This window comes from Peromyscus leucopus, chromosome 1, assembly GCF_004664715.2.
Source record: "Peromyscus leucopus breed LL Stock chromosome 1, UCI_PerLeu_2.1, whole genome shotgun sequence".
Classification (NCBI taxonomy): Eukaryota; Metazoa; Chordata; class Mammalia; order Rodentia; family Cricetidae; genus Peromyscus; species Peromyscus leucopus.
Genome location: NC_051063.1, coordinates 30,742,977 through 30,766,196, shown reverse-complemented (window position 1 = coordinate 30,766,196; position 23,220 = coordinate 30,742,977). Strand labels below are relative to the sequence as shown.

Sequence of the window (23,220 nt, the reverse complement as noted above, 5' to 3'; positions counted from 1 at the left end):
GGGGAAGCTAGGAGCACTGCAGGAGGTAAGATTTTAGCTCTGAGCTCTGACCTCTCGGCTTTCTCTTTTACATTGGTCTGTGTTTCTTATTTTAATAAGACGGTTGGTTACATCTACACAGGTCCATTAGGCAGGCCTTCTGTTTAGGTCACACAGACAGATGGGTTCTTGGAGCCTTGTACATCAGAGCCTCTAGGGATAGGAGTCTTTTCAAGCATCTACTGGACTAACAAAAAAGTTTTAAATATCATTTCTTTTCATCTTCTCTTGACTTTTGAGGTGAGTAATGTCAACACTACTTTACAGAAGAGAAAAACAAAGCTCAGAGAGGTCAGAGGTTGGGTCATTGTCTCCAGGTCACAGAGTCAACCCCACTCACTTACCTGCCAAGTTCATGTACTGCTTGGGTCCCACTGAGCTGCCCCTTAGTGGCTTCCTGACCTGGAACATTCACAGTTTGGACCCAATTACTGCATCGGTAAATGAGGGCAGGGTGGGGTGGAGCACTTTTTTGAAAAGTGGTAATGCATTCTGGTAGCTCTGAGCCCTCTCTTTCTAACTCCACTCAGAGAGACATGACTAATTATGAGACAAGCATTACATAACATAGAAAGAACACATTCAAAGTGCCTAGATGCATCCTATAACCTACAAGTGATTCAGGAATTGGGAGAAAGAGAGCTTGCCAATGAGCTAAGACACCGCCTGATGCAGAGAAGGCTTACCTGGCACTAAGAAGATGCCTGACATGTGTGGGAATGGAAAGGCAGGCAGGAAGCATGCAAAGCTCAGAGTACCGTTTCTATGCGTCTCCCAATGTTTATGGAGGTGGAGGTAAAACTGTTTGCATTTTACTATAAGGGAATCTAAGTTTGGAACAAATAAAATGATTTGCCTAGGACACATGGTTGACTGAGCTGACTCCATGCCTCGGCACACATTAGGCAGAGGTCTCTTTGCAGAGGATCACGCAAAGCCAGGTGGCTGCAACAATTACCAAGAATATACATCTGTGTGAACATATCTCCTCTATAAAACTTTGAGAGGCAGTATCTTCTTAAAGACATTTTTATGTGTTGTGTGTATGTGTGGGCTGGGGGAGTTTACATGATCATGTACATAAAGTGCCAGAGGAGGCCAGAAGAGGGCATCCAATTCCCCTGAGCCTGGAATTAAAGGAAGTTGTGAGCCACTTAACATGGGTGCTGGCAACTATCCTCAGGGTCCTCTGAAAGGGTGGAGAGAACACATGGCTTACTGTGAGCCACAAGAGGAAGCATCCTAACACTAATTCCCTTAAGCTCGGAGGGTTTGCCTGACCCCACCCCAAAGAGGAGAAGCCCTGGCTCATGTCACTCAGTCCCATCTGGGTAGTCGCACATCACTTTTGCTGACATCAGCAGAGGTCACACTTGCTTTGTTTTCTCTGAGGGCAGCGAGAAGCCAAGATGCTTTCCTGAGCCTGCCGCCTTCCCTCTGCAAAGCTGTCTTTCTAGGTTAGTATCTAATAACTTCTAAAATTATTAATCTACCCATTGTTGCACGTGGAAAAGAACAAGATGACTTGTGACTTACAGGGCCATTTGTTTCCTTAATTCAACTGACAAATGGAACCTGGGGGAAAGTGTAGCTGGAGGGCTTCTCTCCAGGTTCCCCCAAGCCCCGCAGTCCCACAATCCACGTATAAAATAATCACTCAGACGCTTATATTACTTATAAACTGTATGGCCGTGGCAGGCTTCCTGCTAACTGTTCTTTTATCTTAAATTAACCCATTTCTATAAATCTATACCTTGCCACGTGGCTGGTGGCTTACCGGCATCTTCACATGCTGCTTGTCCTGGCGGTGGCTGCAGTGTCTCCCCCCCTCGCCTTCCGCTTCCCAGAATTCTCCTCTCTCCTTGTCCCACCTACTTCCTGCCTGGCAACCTACTTCCTGCCTGGTCACTGGCCATCAGTGTTTTATTTATATAGAGCAATATCCACAACAGGAAAGGACCTACCTGCAAATGTTTCTAGAAATATGTCTCCTGGGTCTTTAGGAAAGGATAGTTCCAGAGTGTTTGCTTCATAGTGAATTTTTATTTTAATTCCATTCACACATCTCCAAATTCTGTGCTGCTTGGGTTCATTCTCTCAGGTCCTCACTGATATTCCCCTGCTTCTTCCTCCCAGGTTCTGAATCCGTTGCTGATTTCTCTGAGCCCTTTAGTACACAGCGTAATCTATCATTACATCAAAAAGTCTTAGAATAGAGGCTTTGATTTTACCTCATCATTAGTCACCGTTATGCCCCTAAGCAAGTCAAGAACTGAAAGCTAGACCTCCAATATGGAAATTACATGATCTATGCTATACTGTCCTCTATGAAATGGAACAATCAAATGCTCTGACTATGGATTCGGGGGTGTGACCAAGTGTCACTCTAAGCCAGTTTTTGTTAATGATTCTTCTAATTAAAAAAAAAAAAACTCTGCTCTCTAATGACCACTCCTCCCTCCCTCCCTCCCCCCCTCTCTCCATGCGTTTGTGTATGTGAGTGCAGCTGTATACATATGTAATACCCAAAATTGACCTGTAAGCTCTACCTGCCCAAGGACTAGACAACTTCCTGGGATGCTGGGAGTTGTAGTTCTTGAAAAATAACAACAAAGCCTCAAGGGAAAGTATAGTGGCCTATGGGTTTTGCCCATAAAAGTGCCACCCCCGCCCCACCCCCAGCACCTGTCTAGGGGCCACTCAGCTGGAAGTTCCAGAGAGTGGTCCTGAAAGTCCATCTTAGTCAGTATTTAAACTTTAATAAAAAACTTGTCTTAAATTTGGCTCAAAATGGTGGAACTGTTTTTTCTCCAAAGAATCTCAGGATTAGCACATGCTGAGGGAAACCTCAGGTGTTGGTCCTCACCTTCTACCTTGTTTGAGGCAGGGCCTCTTGTTCCTTGCTGTGTGTCCCAGGCTAGCTGGACTGCAAGCTTCTTGCTTGCACCTCCCATTTCCCTGGAAAAGCACTAGCATTACAGAGGCCTGACTCCCCCTGGCTTTGCATGGCTCTGATGCGAACCCAGTACTTCAAGACTGTGTGGCAAGCGCTTCCTTTCTGAGCCACTTCCTAGGCCAAGCGGCACTTCCACACATACTCTTATTTATCAGTAGCGGCAGCTAGTCAAGATGTCACCCAATCTTAAAGCATAAACGTACCTTCAAGGAGACCCTCAGTCATGTGGTAGTGGTTTGTACTCTGAAAAAGCAAGTCTTCTTCGATAGGAAAGTTCTGGGTCCCAAGGCTCTGGACACGAAGAGCCCTCCTTGAAAAGGAAGAGTTGAAAGTCTGGACTATGAAGAGTGTCTGAGGAACTTGGGGTGAGGGATCTGGGAGCACTCTGTGCAGCCTTCCCTCTCCCTGATTGCCAACTCTCTCTGCTGCCCTCTTGTGAGAATTCAGCCCTGTGGTAAGTCCTGCCTAGGAAGTGCCAGCCAATGACCGTCAACCTACATGGTCCCTGAAGGGTCCTTGTATTAAAATGCTTAGCAACCATTGTATCTTGTCACAGTATGTATGAAACTAGCATAGAACTATGTGAGAAATCATGCAGATAGTGTTTCATTTGAAAATGACTGGAAGCAGGGAGGAATTGCCCAGAAAATTTCCACATGCTAACTGCTTTTCCCTCAGGTCTGGAAATAAAACCAAACTTAATCATTGCAACAGTACTTGAATAACAGTATGTCTATCTGTTCAGTCCTTATGTCAATCCTTTCCCAGAGGCACACATGCCCAGAAAAATAGAAAGCTGTGGCTATAACTTAAGTTGTCAGTTCCCAGTGCAAATCTACATACCTGCTATGTACAAACCACACTGAAGACACAGAGAAACATGACCCTTCTGTCTACTGTAATTTCTGGTTTTGAAAATTGTCAAGAAGCACAAACTCCTGGCTGCAAACAGTCTGAAGATTTAGAAAACACAAGTCAACAGCAAGGCTGAAACCCTTCTTAGGGGCTGGAGAAATGGCTCAGTGGATAAGAATGTTTGCTGTTTTTGAAGAGAATCCAGTTTCCAGTACCCATACTGGACTAACAACCTCCTTTAACTCCAGGTCCAGGAGATCCAGCGCCCCCTTCTGGCCACTAGAGGCAACTATACACATATAGAACACACACGAAGGAGGAGGAGAGAAGGAAGGAGAAAGGAGGAGGAGGAGGAGGAGGAGGAGGAGGAGGAGGAGGAGGAGAGAAGAAGAAGGAAGGAGAAGAAGAAGAAGAAGAAGAAGAAGATCAAAAAGTCCCTTTCTGATTTCCAAATTGATGACCAACCACTACCTAAAGTTGGAAATAAAATCTAAGCACTAAATGCTCATTATTTATCCAGGATGAACTCTTCATACCTTAGTTTTGGTGAGTTCTGATATCTAAGGGAAGCCATTAACTTCACATGTGTTTCTACCACTTCTTGCCTCCTAGATAATAGTCAGCACACTGGAGCAATTAGCAATGGATGGAAGAATCAGACTTCTGCTCTCATGGAGCTCTCGTGCTGGTAATAAATACTAATAATACTATCATAGGGGTTACAATGGGTCTGTTTTCCATATTGCTGTGCATAACTACATTTTCTGCCAAATTTTTAGAGAATTTTTATGGTGTGACCTTCTGAGTTGAAAATAATTCTTTCAACAACATGCATACTGCTTACTGCTTAGCATATCATTATTTTAAAATTTATTCATGTACTCGCATGAAAATCAAGTGTATCCTGGGTTAAATGCAGGCATTTTAAATTAATCGTCCAAAAAATTTAAATGTGCAGGGCGTGGTGGCTTGTGCCTCTAATCCCAGCATGTAGAAGATAGAGGCAAGTGGAATAGGAATTCAAGGCCAGCCTTGACTACATAGCACATTTGAGGCTCGCCTGGACTTAAAAGGAGCCCTATTACAAACAAAATATTTTAAATGCATTTAACAGACAGACAATTATCATAACTTTTTGTGAATTTGCTGTTGTTTCTGAGCTCCAGAGTCTTGCTGAATTGTGGTTGCTGTTGCCAGATTGCCAGAACAGTCTTGGCTCTCGTTTTCTGACAAATGCAATCTCTTGAATAACTTGTTTTTGTCCTGAGAAATAGCAGCCCCATATGTATAACTCTTATAAACGCCCCAAATATTTTTCACTTCATAATTTTGCTACATGTCTGCAAGGTAATTGGAATGGATTAGATATTCCCTAGCAACATCCTTTGGATGTCAATAGCTCTGGAATTTAACATCCAAATAATTGAAGTGCACTGCCTGGAAAAGGCAAGGCATTGGGGGAAAATGCAGAGGATAACATTTATGAAAAGAATTACAAAGAAGGTAATGTCATCAATGAGTTCAATCTAATGAGATATTGGTGGCCTGTAAGCCAACATCTAGATTTAGTGCAATCCTCATGGGTGACTCACTGTGAGTTCTGGCAGGTTCACTAAATCACCCTCTCTCTGAGCCTTAATCCTGCTCTCCAAATTTAGCTCTCCCTCTCAAACAATTTGGTGATACTTAAATTCAGTACACTCGGTCTCTGTGAGTAATCCTACTTAGTCTTAAATAGAACCCAGGTGCACTGATGCATTTAAGTGATGCATTTTTGGTTGATACCAACCCCAATCAGGAATTGTGTACCAGGTGTTTACTCTTCAATATTAGAGGGCACTAAAATGATTTCCTTCCATGTATAAAATAATTTTAACAGGAAATTTAAAATCACATCATCCCTGCCTATCTCTCTTTGGAACGATCAGATTTAGAATGTTGGTTAAATTCAACATTACAATATTTGCAATTTCACAGGACAATAATTTAATCTTCTAGATCAAACAAGGGCAAGAGGCTGAGTGGGGGGGTAGTATTTGCAAATTCTTTCAAGATCACATCTCTCATTTTGCAATTCATTTCTTCAGCCATGGGAAAAATTGAGTACACAGTATTTTCCAATTTGAAATTGGGCAATAAGAATAAAAGAAACCGAACCTGTTCTTCTTTCTCACATTTTCTTGTGTTTAGGTTTTTAATTGACACACAAAGATACAAAAGTTGTAAATATTAAAAAGCAACTATGTCAATAGTTTTTAGTGTCAATAAATTTTAGATCCTCTACTCAACCAATGGATTATATTCTATTATTTAAAAGGGTGGGGGGGTTGCCCAATAGAAAGGGACAGTACTCCTTCATCACACATAACACTGAGAAATCATTACTCCTTAGAAAGCATGTGGATTTTGTGTGTGTGTGCTCATACATTTTTTAAATTCAAAGGAAGAGGTAAAAGAAAAAAAAAACCCCAAAACACCCAAACTGACACTAGGTATGTCTTCTGGTTATTTGTTTTGGCTTTTGGTGAGGTTTGTTTGGGATTTTTTCCCTAAGAAAGAGCACACAGTTTCCTTAACACTGGGACCCTATCAGGTGATAGAGCCTCTCAGGTGCAGCTGCTGCTGCTGCAAAGATTCCAGCATCCTGTGCCAACAAGATAAGAAGCACGCCAACAATCCTGAGGATGTCTGAGGACAAGCATGTCACATTTTCATTTGATTGGCATTGGAAGGATAAGCTGCCTGACCTACAGACTTGTGGGAGTCTCTTGGCAACACTGAGATAATACTTGCCTCTTTTAACTGGTGTTCTTTGAATCATCTTTTTAAACTCACTTCCAAGAAAATCAACCCCGTTCCCTACTCATTCGTAATGCTGTATGTGAAAATGCATATAATATATAATTTATACACAATGGGGAGAGAGAGAGAGAGAGAGAGAGGGGGGGGGAGAAAAGCTTATAATATGTTCTTTTTCTGAGAATTTTCAGTTTTCCTCAAGACTGGACAGAAATCAAATCTCAAATAAATTGCCTTTTCATTCCACCTCCTAAGAAAGCAGGCCTCTGGTCTCTTTATCTTAGAACTCATGGCAAAGGAATACTAAGTTTATAAGAATATTAATGTGAAATGAAAACCCACCTTTTAAATTATACATTTTCATAGTTCATTTTATTTTTAGGATTTGTTTTTATAATATGAAATGTGATAAAATAATAGCATTGACTTAGTTTAGGCCGGATTCCTGTTTAGTCATGAGGAAAATCCTGAAAGCTTGCAGAGAAAATAATTGATTTCAATTTTTCTTAAGCCATAAAAATCACATTGAGTTGAAGTGGGTTGTATTAAGAGCATAAAATGAATTGGAGGCCTGGTCTAGATATGGAACAGTTGAATGCAGATTTTTCACAGTTCACAGTTGTATTTAGCTTCACATTATGTGTTCTAGTGAGAGCTGATCACTGAGATCAGTGGAATCAAGCCTAGCTGCATATTAGAATTCTTTCATGAGCTTTTCAGACTAATACCAATGACCCTCCCCAAACCAGAACAAATCAGATCTCTAGAGTGGGACTTGACCATCAACATTTGCTAGTATCTCATATGCTCTTAATACGTAGCCAGGGCTGAGAATCCTTTGCAGAGTCCTACCTCAGAAATGTGATTGATAGACCCAGCTGAGACAACTCAGTTGGTAATATACTTGCTGTGCAAGCAAGAGGACCTGGTTGGGATCCCTAGAACCCAGGATAACTAAGCCCTGGTTCCCACAGTGCAAGTCTATAATCCAGTGCCAGGGACACAGAACCCTGAGGCTCATTGACCAACTAACCTACCCACTTAATGAGTTCTATGTTCAGTGAGACACTGTCTCAAAAGATGGTAAGGTAGAGAGTGATTGAGGAAGACCCCCAACATTGACCTCTGGCTTCCTCATGCACTCACATTTATGTCTACTCATACAGGCAATGTATACACACACACACACACACACACACACACACACACACACACACACACACACACCAGATGCCAGGTGTAGAAACCCAACTGATGCACAAGCAGAACCCAAAAGAATCTTTAAGGATCAAGGATTAAAGAACTTATTAAAGTTATTCTCAATGCTGCAGTGTTTGGCTCTTTCCTGAAATTTATACTTAGGTCTGATATTTGGAAAGCTCAATGACTGCAACCAAGGCAAAAGGATTTGAAAGCCTGGAAAAGGCACAGAAGGGGGAACAATCCAAGAGTAAAAGATCATTTTTTCTCGAAGACTGCTTTTACCTCCAAAGAATTCAAAGATATTAGGAAAACATGAACTCATTTTTTGTCTGTCTGTCTGTCTATTCATTTATCTGTCATCTGTCTGTCTAACCTTCATTTACTTCATGTACACATGGTGTTGATATATGCATTTACTGTGCAATGAATTGATCAGGCTAATTAATACATTCACCACCATGCATAACTGTCTTTTCTGTGATGAGAACATTTAAAATCTACTGTTGGCAATTTCCAAGTCTGCTGTGCCTTATTATCAACTATAGTCACCATGTCACATAGCTGATCTCCAAATATGTTTGTCTTGTCTATTTAAACCTTTGTGTCCTTTAGCACACTATGATTTACCTATATCTAGTCTGTCTTAACTCTCTGTGCTTTCGTCATCGTGGTGTTAAAAGCATCATAGGATTGAAAGTTAGAAGTATCTTGGGTCTGGAGAGAGATGGCTCAGTGGTTAAGAACACTTGCATCTTTCCAGAGGACTTTTGCTCTGCTCCTAGCATCTACATCTGGTAGTTAACTGCCTAAAAACCCCCAATCCAGGAAAGTTCATGCCCTCTTCTGGCCTTCATAGGTACTGCACACACATGTGGCGTATACTTACACAGACATATGAATTGAAAATTTTAAAAACAGTGCAAGCTTAGTGCACAAAATATCTGATCTTGAAGTTGATCCTCATCAGCTTCAGGGGAGTTTAAAGGGAAAGGTGATGGAAATCCAAATCTTGTTCAAGATTTGCAGAAGCACTGTGCTACTATCTTGAAGTTTGTTTTGGAAACCATTCTCTCAACTTCGTAAATCAGTACAGTCTGTACTATATTCTAAATGCTTACCATCCTTACACCCATAGACAAGAGTGGTTCTTGTTGCTTATCAAAGAAGCTTCATTTGCAGCAGACGCTATTAACAAGATCTACAACTGATCAAATGCAGAGAATAAGTGATTGTGGGGATGCTCAGCCCCGACTGGGCTCTACACTACCCAACCTCTGCAGCTAAGGCTCAGGGAGCATCACTGAAGAGGGGAAGGAAAGATTGGACGAGCCAGAGGACCAGGATTCCTCTGCTAGATAGTGTCTTCTAGACGTGACAGGGATGCAGCATCAGGAAATTTCAACAATATGGTTGCCTAGACACGACCCGAATAATGACAACACCGGTTGACATTCCAATGTGAATAGGAAAAAAATGTCACAACACTCCATCTCTAGGTGAAGAGCTATAGGAAATCAAAGGCTGCCATGCAAGGGAATCAGTTCTTTTCCAGAGATAGGCTATCGAAAACCAAGTAGTCATCTTTAAACATATGTACATATAAGAAACACTAAATGGTCACAGTAGGGTTTTGTGTGTATTTATGTATCAATAATAATTATAGAAGTCATGGATTTGAGAGGGAATGGGAATGGGAGGAGTTTGAGGGGGAGACAGAAGGGTAAAAATAATGTAAATATAGTATGAAATAATGTGTGAGATTCTCAAAAACTTCAAGGTTTGCTTTGAGGTATATCAGAATTCCAAGGTCAAAGCTTTAGCAATTTTTTGGAAGGTCTACAATGTGCAGAGTAAGCTGAAGACTGAGGTTTCATTGTCAAGTAGAACCAGGGACACTCACCCAAACTGTGGACATCTGTCTAAATACTGGCATGTAGACTGGTTTCTATGAACATTGGAGTATTAGCTCCCAAGGAGTTGATGGTTTACTTCAAGTTACTTAAATGTGACTCAAATGGGACATTATCTTTCCAGCAGCTGGAAGGAGATTTCCTGTATTTTGGAGTTTGGCCTCTGGAGCGCAGCTGAATTTAAAAATGTTTATATACCGTGTCCTCTTTCTCCAAAAGGCTTAATAAGAATTTTGGTTGGAATTAAATTTACAATATGGTGACTAGACATTTTATTTTTACCATGATACAGTATAATCCCGTTAGAGTATTGTGTTTCATCTATGTAAATATCAGCAATTTTCAGATGTCTGTCCCTAATCCAACAAATTGCAAAAGACTGTTGATGATATTTGGCCTCCCAAGAGCTCACAGATTTGTTTACCAACTATGTTCAATGTTATTTTTGAGATTTGCCATCAAAATTGTGAGCCTCAGCAGTCAGCTGCTGGGGCCTTTCATAACACAGTCATATACTATTAAAACTTGACTGTGTTTGTGTTAACTCCACAACTATCCCGACGGTATTGAAGGGCAAGCCCCAGTCACTTCTAAGAGACATTCAAAGATTGTGGAATGAGGAGGCTGGGCGTGGCTCAGTGTGGTGACGTGCTTGCTGTACAGGTGAGAGTAGACCCCCCACACCTACGTGAGAAGCAGGCACAACACTATGCACCAGTAATCCCAGCACTGGGGAGGCAGAGACAGGAGGATACCTGGGACTGCTAGTTAAATCTTCTAGCAGGCAATCTAGTCAAATCAGTGAGCCCTGGCCTCAGTGAGACCTCTATGTCAAAAAGGTGGAGAAGCAATTGAGGGAGACACCCAACACCAACCTCTGGCCTCCCCCCCCCACACACACACAGAAATTTTGCAATACAAGAAGTGTTGGGATGGGAAGATGTGTTGGGGACTGTGTGACCTACTGTTCTCAGCCATGGAATGAACCTTAAAGACTCCAGGACAAGGGGAACGTTTTCCTAGGACTTCTAACTCCCAAGTCTGTTGAATAGATTAGAAGGAAACACCAAGGGACTCATGGGAAATCAGTCTGAATGGCTGCCAGTGAAGAGGACTGACAGACAGGAAAGCATCCTTCTCTTCTTGTCCCCAGACAGGTTCCTGATAAAGGAAGGACACTGGGTGACAAGTCTGAGCAAAGGCCATGAAAGCACAAGCTTTAGCATTTGGGGAGTTATAAGTATATGCCAGTGTGTGTGTGTGTGTGTGTGTGTGTGTGTGTGTGTGTGTGTGTGTAAGATCTTCTACCTCAACCTGGCTCTAGAAGTTTCCGTATAGTTCAGACCTGGTTTGGGAAAGACGACAAGACGACAAGCTGGTTCACCAAGGGGACTTTCAGGTCTAGATTTGACAGATTGACTGAGTTAATAACACAAAGCTGATGACAGCCATAGACAGCGGGACAGCTTTGCAAGCAATCCTCGTATGATGTAGTGGCTTGGGGGCATCTGGCGCTTGGATATCAGTTCCAGCTACATGACTTGATTTGTGATAAGCAATCTCGAGGTAATAGAGACAATAAAACAATTAGGATTGCTGGTCATGTGGCCCTGGCAGGGGACTCTGCATGTGTGTGGACTAGTGTAACAGCTCTTGGGGCTCAGGGTGGGCTGTCCCTCTACCCTGAGGACTGCACTCTCCCCTCCCTTTCTCCCTCCCCTCCCCCATCTCCTCCCTCTGCTCCCCCAACTTCTCCTCCTCCGCTCCCCCAATCTGTCAGGAGTACAGAAGTTCTGAGGTCATTTCTCTCTTTAGTTACAATGTCTCCCAGAGAGAAAGAATAAGCCACAGGTTTGGATAGAGATTTTGAGTAGGAAGTGGCAATATTTTGACAGCAGAATTGGAAAGAATAGAATTCAAGATAAACCCATTTATAAACTCAAGAGTCTTCATCCCACCAGGAGATATATGGGCTAAGACCACAGATGAGTTCAGGAAAGCTGCCTTCAATGACACATCCGAACAGACAAGGGAAGCAAGGCCACCGGCCGCATCTGAGGGACATCGCTGACCTCTTGGAAGTGATGCAGCCTTGAAGTCACATCCCTGATGCTGACCCCCAGGGTCACTCTCCTACCGGATGATTGCAGGCTAGCCTAACTGGAAAAGCTTTTGTCTTTTTTTTAGGTCCCTGAACGAAAAACGCTCAGCTATTTTAGGACTTCATTTACTGCATTTCCATGCACTGCTGTCCTACTCTTTTCCTGCGTGGCCCTCTGCTAATGTACAACAGGCACCGTGGATCCTGCATGCTCTGCCCCTTCCCAGTCACTGTGTGCACCCCTTAAGCATCCGTGATGATGGGGTAGCTGCTGGCCGCATGTTCGGTTATCCTCAAAGTGAGGTCATTGACACAAGTATTTATATCTTTCAGAACAATGTATCATTTACTCAACTAATTGGCATCATGAAAAGTCAAACTGAATTTCAAAGTTACAGAGTCATCCATATTTTATTGTTATCTTTTTCTATCTTTATTCATTGCAAATTTTGATGAATACCTTTAGGCCACTGCCAGAGCCCTATGATGTCGTCCATTCCCTCAGCAAACAGCCCAGGTTCCTTGGCAAACTCAGCCAAGCCCTTTGATGGCCCCTGTGTCCTAAGTACCCTACACTCTACCTCGAAGGCTCAAGTCTCACCCTCAGCAGGATCTCTGCATACACTGTTTATTCCTTCCGACCACTGTTCCCTTCCTCTCCCTTTGCTGGTTGGACCTTAGCTCATCTGCCAGCTCTTAGAAAAAACGAAAAGTGAAGCAGAGTGCGGGGTCAATACACAAGCAGTATTTATTAAAACCTAGTCTTGAGTAAACCGAGAAACTCCCTAATTTATCAACATAGACTTTATTAGGAACAGAGTTTGCTTGTAATTTATTTTCAGTAAATGTTCAAGATGTATTACTGATCACTTAAATATTTTCATTCCAGCCAGGCAGTAGTGGTGAATGCCTTTAATCCCAGCACTCGGGAGGCAGAGACAGGTGGATCTCTGTGAGTTCAAGGCCAGCCTGGTCTACAGAGTTCCTGGACAGGCTCCAAAGCTACAGAGAAACCCTGTCTCAAAATAAATAAATAAAGTAAAAAAAAAAAGTTCTGGATATGAAATAAGCTGTCATTGACAGTTGCACACACAATAGCAATGTGCTGTGTTAGCCACCCGGCTGGGCTCTAGAGCTGAAAGTCTGTCCAATATAGATTATGGAAATATTAAAAGTCCATTTTGTTCCTGGCCTCATAGAATTTGCACTGCAGGTGCCCGGGGGAAGGGAAGAAAATGTGCTTTGACTGTGGGGAGACATCACTGTCCGGCACAGTCCTGAGGCCCCCTAACAAGCCCTTCACTGCTTTGATTGGAGGTGTGTCTTCCGTTCTAAATGTCACTGTACTCGTCCTGACCTGATGCTAAGCTCCTGGAGACTGCAGTTCCGCTCGTTCTCCAGGGCCCTGCCTGCTGCACGGTCCGCTCCTGTTGCACGGTCCACTCCTGCTGCACGGTCTCCTTTCTGTCTTGGTATTTGTGCACCCACATTGCTTCACTTCCAGTCGCTTAGAGCTAGGCAACACGCCCACGTTTCTTTCCGGATGATTCAAGCGCTACAAAATGGCTACATTTTACCTTTTTCAGGGGAAAAGAAGCTGCGAATCCTATACTTTTTTTTTTTTTTCACTAGAATCATCTGAAGCCCTTCCATTTTAAAGACAAAAAAGAAAAATGCCTGGAGCCTGCAAATTTCTAATCTTGCTTCTGCAAACACTGACTTGAGTTGCTGCCGCCCCCCACTCCTCCTCCTGCTCCTCCTCCTCCTCCTCTTTCTCCCCCTCTTTCTCATCTACAGTCCTTGGTAGCTCTGAGCTCAGAACTCTCTACTTATCAAACTGGTTTGGGGGAAACTCATGAGGAATTTGAAAGTCCTTTTTGAATGGACTGATGCTGCAAGGGATTGTGGGATATGTTCCGGAAGCCTTGGAGCCAGGTAAAGGCAGTGCATGGTTTTAAGGCTCTATTTCATCACGTGACTGCTATTTGCTCTCTTTCCTACCACCTCCCCTCCTTTTCCTCTTCTTTTTCTCCTTCTTTCTAGTTCTTCTGCTCCTTCCCTCCCCTCCCCTCCTCTCTCCTCCTCCTCCTCCCCCTCCTCCTCCTTCTCCTCTCACTTTGGTTCATTCATGTATATTCTCTTTCCTCCTGGTGTGCAATCCATCAGGTAGCTATTTTTAAGACGAAGCAGCCACATAGCAAATGCTGACAGAGCTTCAGAAAAGCCAAGGGACCACTGTCTCCAGCCCTAGCACAGGATGGGAATATATCATCCACCTTCTGCTTAAAGATGAGTGTGGTAGGCACGATGCAAAACAGTGGAAAATTTCAGTGCCACACCATGGCTCAGATCCTGGCAAGGCAACATTCTTCCTCGTCCCACGCCACCCCCATGGCAGGAACAGGCACACAGACTGCAGGCTGCAGTCCCCCCAGCTTCAAAGTCCCCAGCACAAGAGAGAAGCTGCCACAGGACTGGAGGCAGCCAGAGCGGAAAGCTCCAGGAGTTGATTATCAATATCAGTAAGCCGGACAGCTCATGCCCTAGGAAGGAAACCAGGCCTTTGAAGCTACATTTGGGGAATTCGAGGGCAGGAAGACTGTTCTGGATTTGTGGGCACAGTGAAGCTATTTACGAGCAAAGCCTTTCATTCTTTTATCAGAGAAGCAAACCAGCTGCCCTATTAGTCTTGACACCGAGATCTGGTGTGTGATGGCAATAGGTTACCAACATCCTCTCTCCCCAAGCCAGGGTATGACGAAGTCCCCACGGACCCTTTAGAAACAAACAGGAAGATGCTTGGGCATCCGTAGGCATTTAGCTGTTGGAATGGAAAAAGAGCAGTTGCAGAAATGAGTGAGCCTTCCACAGTGGGCTTGGACTGTGGCAGCATGTACCCTCAGTTCCTTGCTGTGGACAATGCAGTCCTGGAAGAATCCTGGGGGAGGAGAGGAACTTTAAAAAACTACTCTCTTTTCTAAAAGCAAGCAGCCCCGGGTGCTCCCACTCGGTACTAGACCTGTATTTTGCCTGCTAAGGCAGGAATGCATCATTGCCATCTGGAAAAGCAGCCATCCTAAGACTGGGAGGGACCTGAACACACATGAGAGAAAGGACACCAAAGATGACTCCTGTGAACAGGAGGGAGCAGTTCCTCCTTAGGGCAACACAGCATCTACAGCTTTTCACTCCCATTTCTTCCCTCACACCTTTAAATATCCTTTTTAAGGTTGGCCGCTGATTTAGTCTGTTTCCAGGAAAGGGACAGATCCTTCAGAAATCACCAAAGCAGTTCAATAGATCTGCCAAAGTCAGTTCATGTATGACAGTGTTAAGCTGAAGTTCTGAACCATAAGCTAGTGTTTGGCTAGTGTCATGATATATAGGATTTACCATTTATTTGTGTCAATGAACTGTTTATAAAAATGAATAATCTGAATGTATGCATTTTCTTGGCTGGCCTTTAATGGGTAGAGATCTGCCTGCCTCTGCTTCCTGAGAGCTGGGATTAAAGGCGGGTGCCACCAAGTCTGGTTCGAACATATGGGTTTGTTCTCCTCCTGGGTGCTCCTGATATGATGGAAATGCTGAAGAACTCTCACTCAGTCCTTCATACATTTCCCAATGGGCTGTTGCATCATAATGAACTCTTTGCCTCATTTTGTGGTTGGTGTGACCGTAGTGAGGTTAACATCAGCATGAGGAAGAGGGTTGGTTCTTCAGTTACTTTTCCTCCAAGACTCCAAACCTATGCAGGAGAAAGGTCTGTTCTTCATGGTCCTAGAACAGTTAGATAGTAAACACTGAACCATAAATGAAAACGTTCTGGGACTGGAGAGATGCTCAGTGGTCAAGAGGACTCTCTGCTCTTCCCAACTATCCAAGTCTGCTACCTGCAGTGGGAACCAGCAACTCACTGTGCCTGTAACTCCAGCTCCAGAGGAGCCTGGGTTCAGGTCCCAGCACCCACGTACAAGCCAGGCACAGCGGCACATGTCTGTCACCCCATCACTGGGGATGGGGACAGACAGATGCTGGTACTCCCTGGTCAGCCAGGCTAGCTGAGTGCCGAGCTGCAAGTTCAGGGAGACTCGTCTCAAACAGTAAGATGGGGGGTGATAGAAGAGTGCAGTGGACGGTGTCCTCTGGCCTCTGCACAGGAACATGCACATACATGTTCACACATACAGGAACACATCTTATACATGTACACATACGCATGCACATACACATGCAAGTGATTTTAATAACTTGATGAATTGAAAGAAAGAAGGAAAATAAAATCTGTACTCAGGAAATAACTGTGTGCTGAGAATATCCTTGGCAAAGAAAATTTGGAAAAATACACCATCCAAATATCAATCACTAATAAAGAACATGATGGAAACGTAATTTGTAATTTTAATGTTATGAAACCCTTTACAATTTTCTACATTGAAAGAAAGTGTGTGTTTATCCAGGGAAGACAAAACGGGACTCACAGGACCTGTGAGTGTGACCTTAAGGCAGAAAGCCAAGTTCTGGGGAAGCCACGTTCTGAAGCAGCAGACACGTCTGTCAGCTTGCTGATAGTGAACAGAGTACAAGTGTGACCGATGGGAAAACCTCCCACTGCCAAAATAGCCTTTGGAACTTTGATAAGACCAAAATAGTGGGGGGTACAAGTCAGAGACTTATTAAAGTCAAAAGGGATTAAAAAATTGAAAGAAAGGAAATGTGGAATATGGGCCAATGAGTGTCCCTAACTTACTAAAATAGTCACCTCCAACCTCCAGTGCCCCGAGCATCTTTCCCTGTCCCAGCATCAACAACAGCGTCTTGTAAACTGAGTTGCTTTTGGAACTAATCTTAGGGAGGTAATGACAGTGTTCCTTACTGTCTGTGCGCTGCCCCACCCCCCACCCCCGACACCACACCCCCTCCCACCCTATAGCTTGGGGTGCCTGGAGGTTCTGTGTTGTCTTCGTTCCTTGGCTTTCTAGTCAAACCTTGTTCCCTCCACCGTGACCCCCCCACTGCTCAGGCTCACTGCCCCCCCTCCACCATGACCCCCCCACTGCTTAGGCTCACTGCCCCCCCTCCACCATGACCCCCCCCCACTGCTCAGGCTCACTGCCCCCCTCCACCACGGCCCTCCCACTGCTCAGGCTCACTGCCCCCCCTCCACCATGACCCCCCCACTGCTCAGGCTCACTGGCCCCCCTCCACCACGGCCCTCCCACTGCTCAGGCTCACTGGCCCCCTCCACCACGGCCCTCCCACTGCTCAGGCTCACTGCCCCCCCTCCACCATGACCCCCCCACTGCTCAGGCTCACTGCCCCCCTCCACCACAGCCCTCCCACTGCTCAGGGAAGAAGGTAGAATTTGCACAGGCAGATTATCGGGTCTTGCAAGCCTCAGCCTTCACCCTTGTCCTTCCTTGGGATCAAACAGTTGCAGAATGTCGCTCACTGTGCCAGGTAGACCCTGGGATGAAGCCGTGAACAGGGGCAAACTGCTCCTGCCCTCATGGAGCTGGGGTCCTGGACACTTTCTGATTCTGGCTGACCTTGCTAACTCTCTGAGCTGGTTTTTGAGACCCCTCCTTCCTCCCAACCCTTTTGGGCTTCCTGCTTCAGGTCTCCATGGTCTGGTGCTTTGTGACCTTATTTGTGGTGCTTCCTAATTAATTTGTCAGCTTCTCCCCATTTCACAAGTCTACTTGAAACCAATTTTATCACACCGTCTCTGCTCAACATACTTCAATGACACCTCACTATTCCCCATTAAATGGTTCAAAGAAAGGGCTGGCCCAAGGCCTGTTGAAACCCTGGGGAAGAAGCTCCAACTGTGTCCTTCAAATTTGGTCTTCAAATATCCATTTATCAGAATTGTTCAAGAAACACTCATTCTGTTTTCAAAACTGGAATATCCATTTAGATCGCCCATGGGAAGCCATCCTGTGTATTCATTATAACATGTCTTTTTATACATGTGTTCCATACTTCATAAAATGGTATTTTTTCACTATATAACAACATGTCATGTACCTCTCTTAATTTTCATATTGTGGATATCCTTTCTGTCTCATTCAGTAGTCTTCTGACATATCATTTGACACACAACAGTTACTTTTGAGTGTGATATTTTCCAAAGTTATATATGCACAAGTTGAGTGTTATCAAAAGACATAGAACAAAATAAAGTATCATCATGTGACGCCTGTCCCCACTTCACCCCTGGTTCCCAGAAGCAGCCATCTGAGAACATTTTAAATACTGTTTCTTCTAACATGTTTCCAAACCACATGTGTGTGCTGGTCTTCAGGTTAATTTATACTTTGTTAACTGCACAGTGTGACACACTTAATCATTCAACAAATAAAATACCTTTCCCCGTCATGTGCTGGACATTGTTCCAGGAATTTAGGGATCGATAGACAGGGTCATTGCATTCATCAAACTTCAATTCGAAGAGAAAAGGCATTTGGAAAGTGAGACACTGAATAAGGAAGTTAACGTGCTGTGTAGTACACACAAAATCCATCAGTGAGAGAAAGCAGAAAAACTGACTTTCAGTGGAGTAGGGAAGAAATGTTCTTCTGAGGCGACATCTGAGGTGAGCCCTGCATGCTGAGAAATGCCTGCATTGTGAACCCCGGGGGTGGAAGGGAATCTCTGTGCATGGGGGAAGGTCTGGCCCTGGGTAACAGGGACCTTACAAGAATGGCTGAGCACATGAATGTTGTGTTTACTTCTTATGGTAGGCTCAGGACAGACTAACCAGAGCCCAGGCTCCTTCTACCTTCTTACTCCTTCAGCACCATGTCTGGAAATCTCTAGATGCCTTAGCATGAAGTTCCAAACAGTAAGAAGAATGGCAAGGAGCAGGGCATACTTTTTCTGTGTGGGTGCCAACTCTGAAATTTCCCATCTCTTCTGCTCACGTCTTTTTGGCCAGACCTTAGTCACATTGACGCACCAAGCTGTAGGAGAAAATTGAAATGTGGTTTCTATTCTGGGCAGCCATGCATGCACTAAGCTAAAGTTCTCTTCCTGAGAAATGAGAATGGGTATCAGAGGCCAATTCATTTTCTATCAAAATAACATCATTCTATGTAGAGAAAAAATTAACAAAAAAAATCCTTGATGAAGTAAAAAATCTTGTTTAAGAGAAACAATTTGGGCTTGTTGATAATTACAGTATCACGTGATAAATACAGTGGGAGGTAGCAGCAAGAGGTCACAATTCAAAGTTAGTGAGTTCAAGACTGGCCTGTGTTACTTGAGACCATGCCAGCACACACACACACACACACACACACACACACACACACACACACACACACACACACACAGAGGGGGGAGCCAGTGATGGAGCAAGCATGCCAGTATCACCATAGGGAGAGTAAAGGAGAGCGGCAGACATGAGCAAGACACTGTTTTCGTACATGTACGCACATTCCTGTGCCCGGGTGAAAGCACATCTGTGCCACAGAGTGCATGGAAAGGTCAGAGAGAAACCTTAGGTATCAATTCTCTCCTTCCACTTTGTTCGAGACAGGCAGGGTCTCATCCCCATTGTAAACGCCAAGCTAGCTGGTCCATGAACCTCTGGGGATTCTCCTGTCGCCATCACAGTAGACATGCTGGAATTACAGATGTGTGCTGTAACTTCCAGCTTCACGTGAGCACTGGAGAGCTGAATTCCCGTCCTCACCTTTACATGGCAAGTGCTTTACCCTGGAACCATCTCCCCAGCACAAGGGACTTGACTTTTATTTCAACTGGAAACCATGAAAGAACTTTCAGCAGGTAACTAATTGGACTTTCTTTCCATATCTATCTCTTTCTCTGTTCCTCATTAGCATTAGTAACCAATTCTTATTATTAAATAATTGAACACATCACTGTTTATATCATCATGAGTATGTAAATATTGTCCATTACAAGACCAAGTATTGTGGGAAGTGCTTCAAGTGGATATCTGTTGGTTTTCACTTATATTACTATACACTTGAACACACAGCTACAATTCATTCCAGATTTCCCACGATGCCATCTAGCAAATCAAATATTCTAAACAGTTTGCTTTTTTTTCTTTTGTCTTTCAAGATTTGGTTGTAGTTCTTACCTACTGATTATGACTATTAATCATCTGGTCCTTGTGAACCTGTTTACTTATTACAACTTTACTATCATGTTAATGAATCTTAGGATAGAATAGAAAAATTAATATAATCTCTCCAACAGTGTAATTAAAATCCCATTAGCACCATTGCTGAAGAATCTTTGACAGTAACTCTGACCTTGTAATATATTGAAAATGTGCCTCTGCCTTTGACCTTTGACAGTAACTCTGACCTTATAATAATATATTGAAAATGTGCCTCCCATTTGACATTTTTGAGAAACAACAGGAAAGATGAAAATTACTTTCAATATATCTTTGTCAAGTTTCATTTTGAAGACTGTGACTCCACACCCAAAGGGGACCACGCGGGCGTTGGCTTCGATCTCACAAGAGCCCATTCTTCCCCAGTATTTGTTCTTGGCTTTGATAACCTCTCCCCAAGCACTCTCCCTGCAGGGTGTTAGGACCCTCTGTTTACTTTAAAGGCTGCCATCTGTCTCCAGCCTCCCATCGTATTGCTTGAATTACCTTAGCAGGCGCTTAAATATTTCCAGGATGTATGTCTACCTTTTCTAAGAGGAAGGTTTTGCACACAGTCACCTTCGGTCTTTCCAGAGATGATTGCCGCTCTTCGCTTTCTTCCCCTTTAGGAGTATCCTGACTGTGCTTGTGTTTACAATCCATCTCAGATGTTCCCTTGTCCCCGCAGCTGTCCCACAGGAACCTGTCATTTGTCAGCAGTGTGTCTTCAGCACTCTGTAAACATTTCCTAGATGGACACACTAAGCCACTCGGTGAGCATGCCAATGAACTATTCTTATGCTATATATTAATTTTTCCAAGCTTCTGCCATTAAATACCAAACAGTTGAAAAGGCTGATAGCAATGCTCACTGCATTCCCAGCCTAGGAGCAGATATGTAGCTGAAGGACATTTAATGTTTCCCAACTGTTTACAAGGCACAGCGAGGATAATGTAGCCAAATTCATCTGTTTCCTCTCATCTACAGATTTCAAATGCTGACCAAGGAACTGTGCTGAACTCCTGATGACTCCTGACTCTTCTTACCTGTTCTTCATCAAAAACTTGTTAGAAATTTTATTACATATGAATAAATTGCAAAGACGCCATCTGGAATGAGTATAGAGTTCCTATGTAAACAGTTTCAGAGTCTCTTTTAAAACAAGAAGATGTTTCTTGGCTGATTTGTTTAAAATGCTGAGGCTTTAGTATCTCTGTTTGAGAAACTCTGTCTGAGCCAGGAATGACTTATGGCTAACAGGGAACTAAATCTGCTATCTGTTTAATTGTGAAACTGTTGAATTATGTAGCTTCCAGATACTGTCTTTGATAGCATGCTGAAGTTGTAAAGTATAAAAACTGGATATTTATTTTTTATATATTCACATCAGCATCATAGGTCATTTTTAAAGCGACTTTTCTTATTTTGGGTCTGCTGGTCTTACCACTGGAATTTTTCAAACCCTCTGATCTCAAGTCTTCCATTCCAAGTAGTAACTGTGAAGTTCATCCTGCATTGTGTCCACAGCCTGAGCAGCAACCATTTTGCCTGCACTGCACACTCCATGGCCCCTGGAGTACGGCTGTGCAGTGAACTATCCTATGGGGCTGGAGAGATGCTCAGCAGTTAAGAGCACTTGCTGCTCCTGCAGAGGACCCAGGTTTAGTTTCCAGCACCCACATGGCAGCTCACAATTGTCTGTAGTTATAGTTCCAGGGGGTCTGATGGCCTCTTCTGACCTCTGCAGATAGTAAGGTGGTGTCATGTGTATGGGTGTGTGTGTGTGTGTGTGTGTGTGTGTGTGTTTGTGTGTGTGTGAATCGATATACATATATATGCAGGCAAACACTCATACACGTAAAAAGGTCTTTAAAATAAATAAAATTCATCCTATTATTAATTTAATTTCTTGTTATTGGACCAAAATTGTAGACTTTTCATTGTTAAGCATCATTTTCTTTTTTTTTTTTTTTTTCCGAGACAGGGTTTCTCTGTGTAGCTTTGCGCCTTTCCTGGAGCTCACTTGGTAGCCCAGGCTGGCCTCGAACTCACAGAGATCCGCCTGCCTCTGCCTCCCGAGTGCTGGGATTAAAGGCGTGCGCCACCACCGCCCGGCCCAAGCATCATTTTCTAATAAATCAAAACTAACATCTAAAACTAACTATTTTAAATAACATATAGCATATCCACTTAATTAGGCTTTCTATGCACTGCTCTCTTCAAGATAGAGTTAGTGAAAAAGATGCTCAATCTCTGTAGCTGGAGGGCTTCTCTCCAGGTTCCCCAAGCCCCGCAGTCCCACAATCCACTTATAAAATAATCACTCAGACGCTTATATCACTTATAAACTGTATGGCCGTGGCAGGCTTCTTGCTAACTGTTCTTTTATCTTAAATTAACCCATATTTATAAATCTATACCTTGCCACATGGCTGGTGGCTTACCGGCATCTCTACATGCTCTTCTCCTGGCGGTGGCTGCAGTGTCTCTCCCAGCCTTCCGCTTCCCAGAATTCTCCTCTCTCCTTGTCCCACCTACCTCCTGCCTGGTCATTGGCCATCAGTGTTTTATTTATATAGAACAATATCCACAGCACTTCCCCTTTTTTCTTTTTTTTAAAAAGGAAGGTTTTAACTTTAACATGGTAAAATTACATATAACAAAACAATTACCGAGCAAGAATTATAGTTACAATATTAAAGAAGATGTCCTATCTATCTTATATTTGTGAGTTTAAGGTTTTATATCTAACTTATCTTTTATCATAACTGAGGAAATTACAACTATCTAGTTTTCAACCACATCAAAGACCTGAGAAGGAACATAATGGTACCTGAGAAATGGTAGATGGATGCAAGCAACTTCGGGAATCTTGCAAGAGTAGACCAAGACAGCTGGCAGCCTGGACAGTCACCTGATGTTTCTCAGCATTGTTGGTGCATTCAAATTGGCTACAGGCCTAGAGTATCTGACAGACCATTTTCAGAAGCAGGAATTCTGAGAGACCATCTTACCCTGTCTTGGCAGAGTACAGTGGTCGCTTTCCTTGTGTCCCGCTTGTCCAGAAAGGACAGCATTGCATTTGTACTGTCAGCCGTCAAGGCAAGAGCAGTTCTTTGCCCAGTAGGCCATTTTGTGCCAAAAAGACAAACTTCCAAATGGAAATGTCTTAGAAGCCCAACATTCTCTCGGGATCAATTGGTGCAGCCAGGAGCAATTGTG

At 43.5% G+C, this 23,220-nt stretch overlaps 1 long non-coding RNA gene across 3 annotated transcripts; it reads left to right on the top strand.

Annotated features, from left to right (window-relative positions):
- LOC114697066 lies at positions 1 to 21,651 on the top strand. Of its 3 annotated transcripts, XR_005091609.1 has the most exons (6): positions 1 to 25; positions 1,437 to 1,496; positions 4,463 to 4,538; positions 19,407 to 19,657; positions 20,627 to 20,770; positions 20,986 to 21,651. It is a non-coding gene; the product is annotated as an uncharacterized LOC114697066 (long non-coding RNA). The 3 variants fall into 3 exon arrangements; XR_003735105.2 differs by lacking the exon at positions 1,437 to 1,496 and having other exon boundaries at positions 20,686 to 20,770; XR_005091606.1 differs by lacking the exon at positions 1,437 to 1,496.
- Positions 21,652 to 23,220: the final 1,569 nt, after the last annotated feature.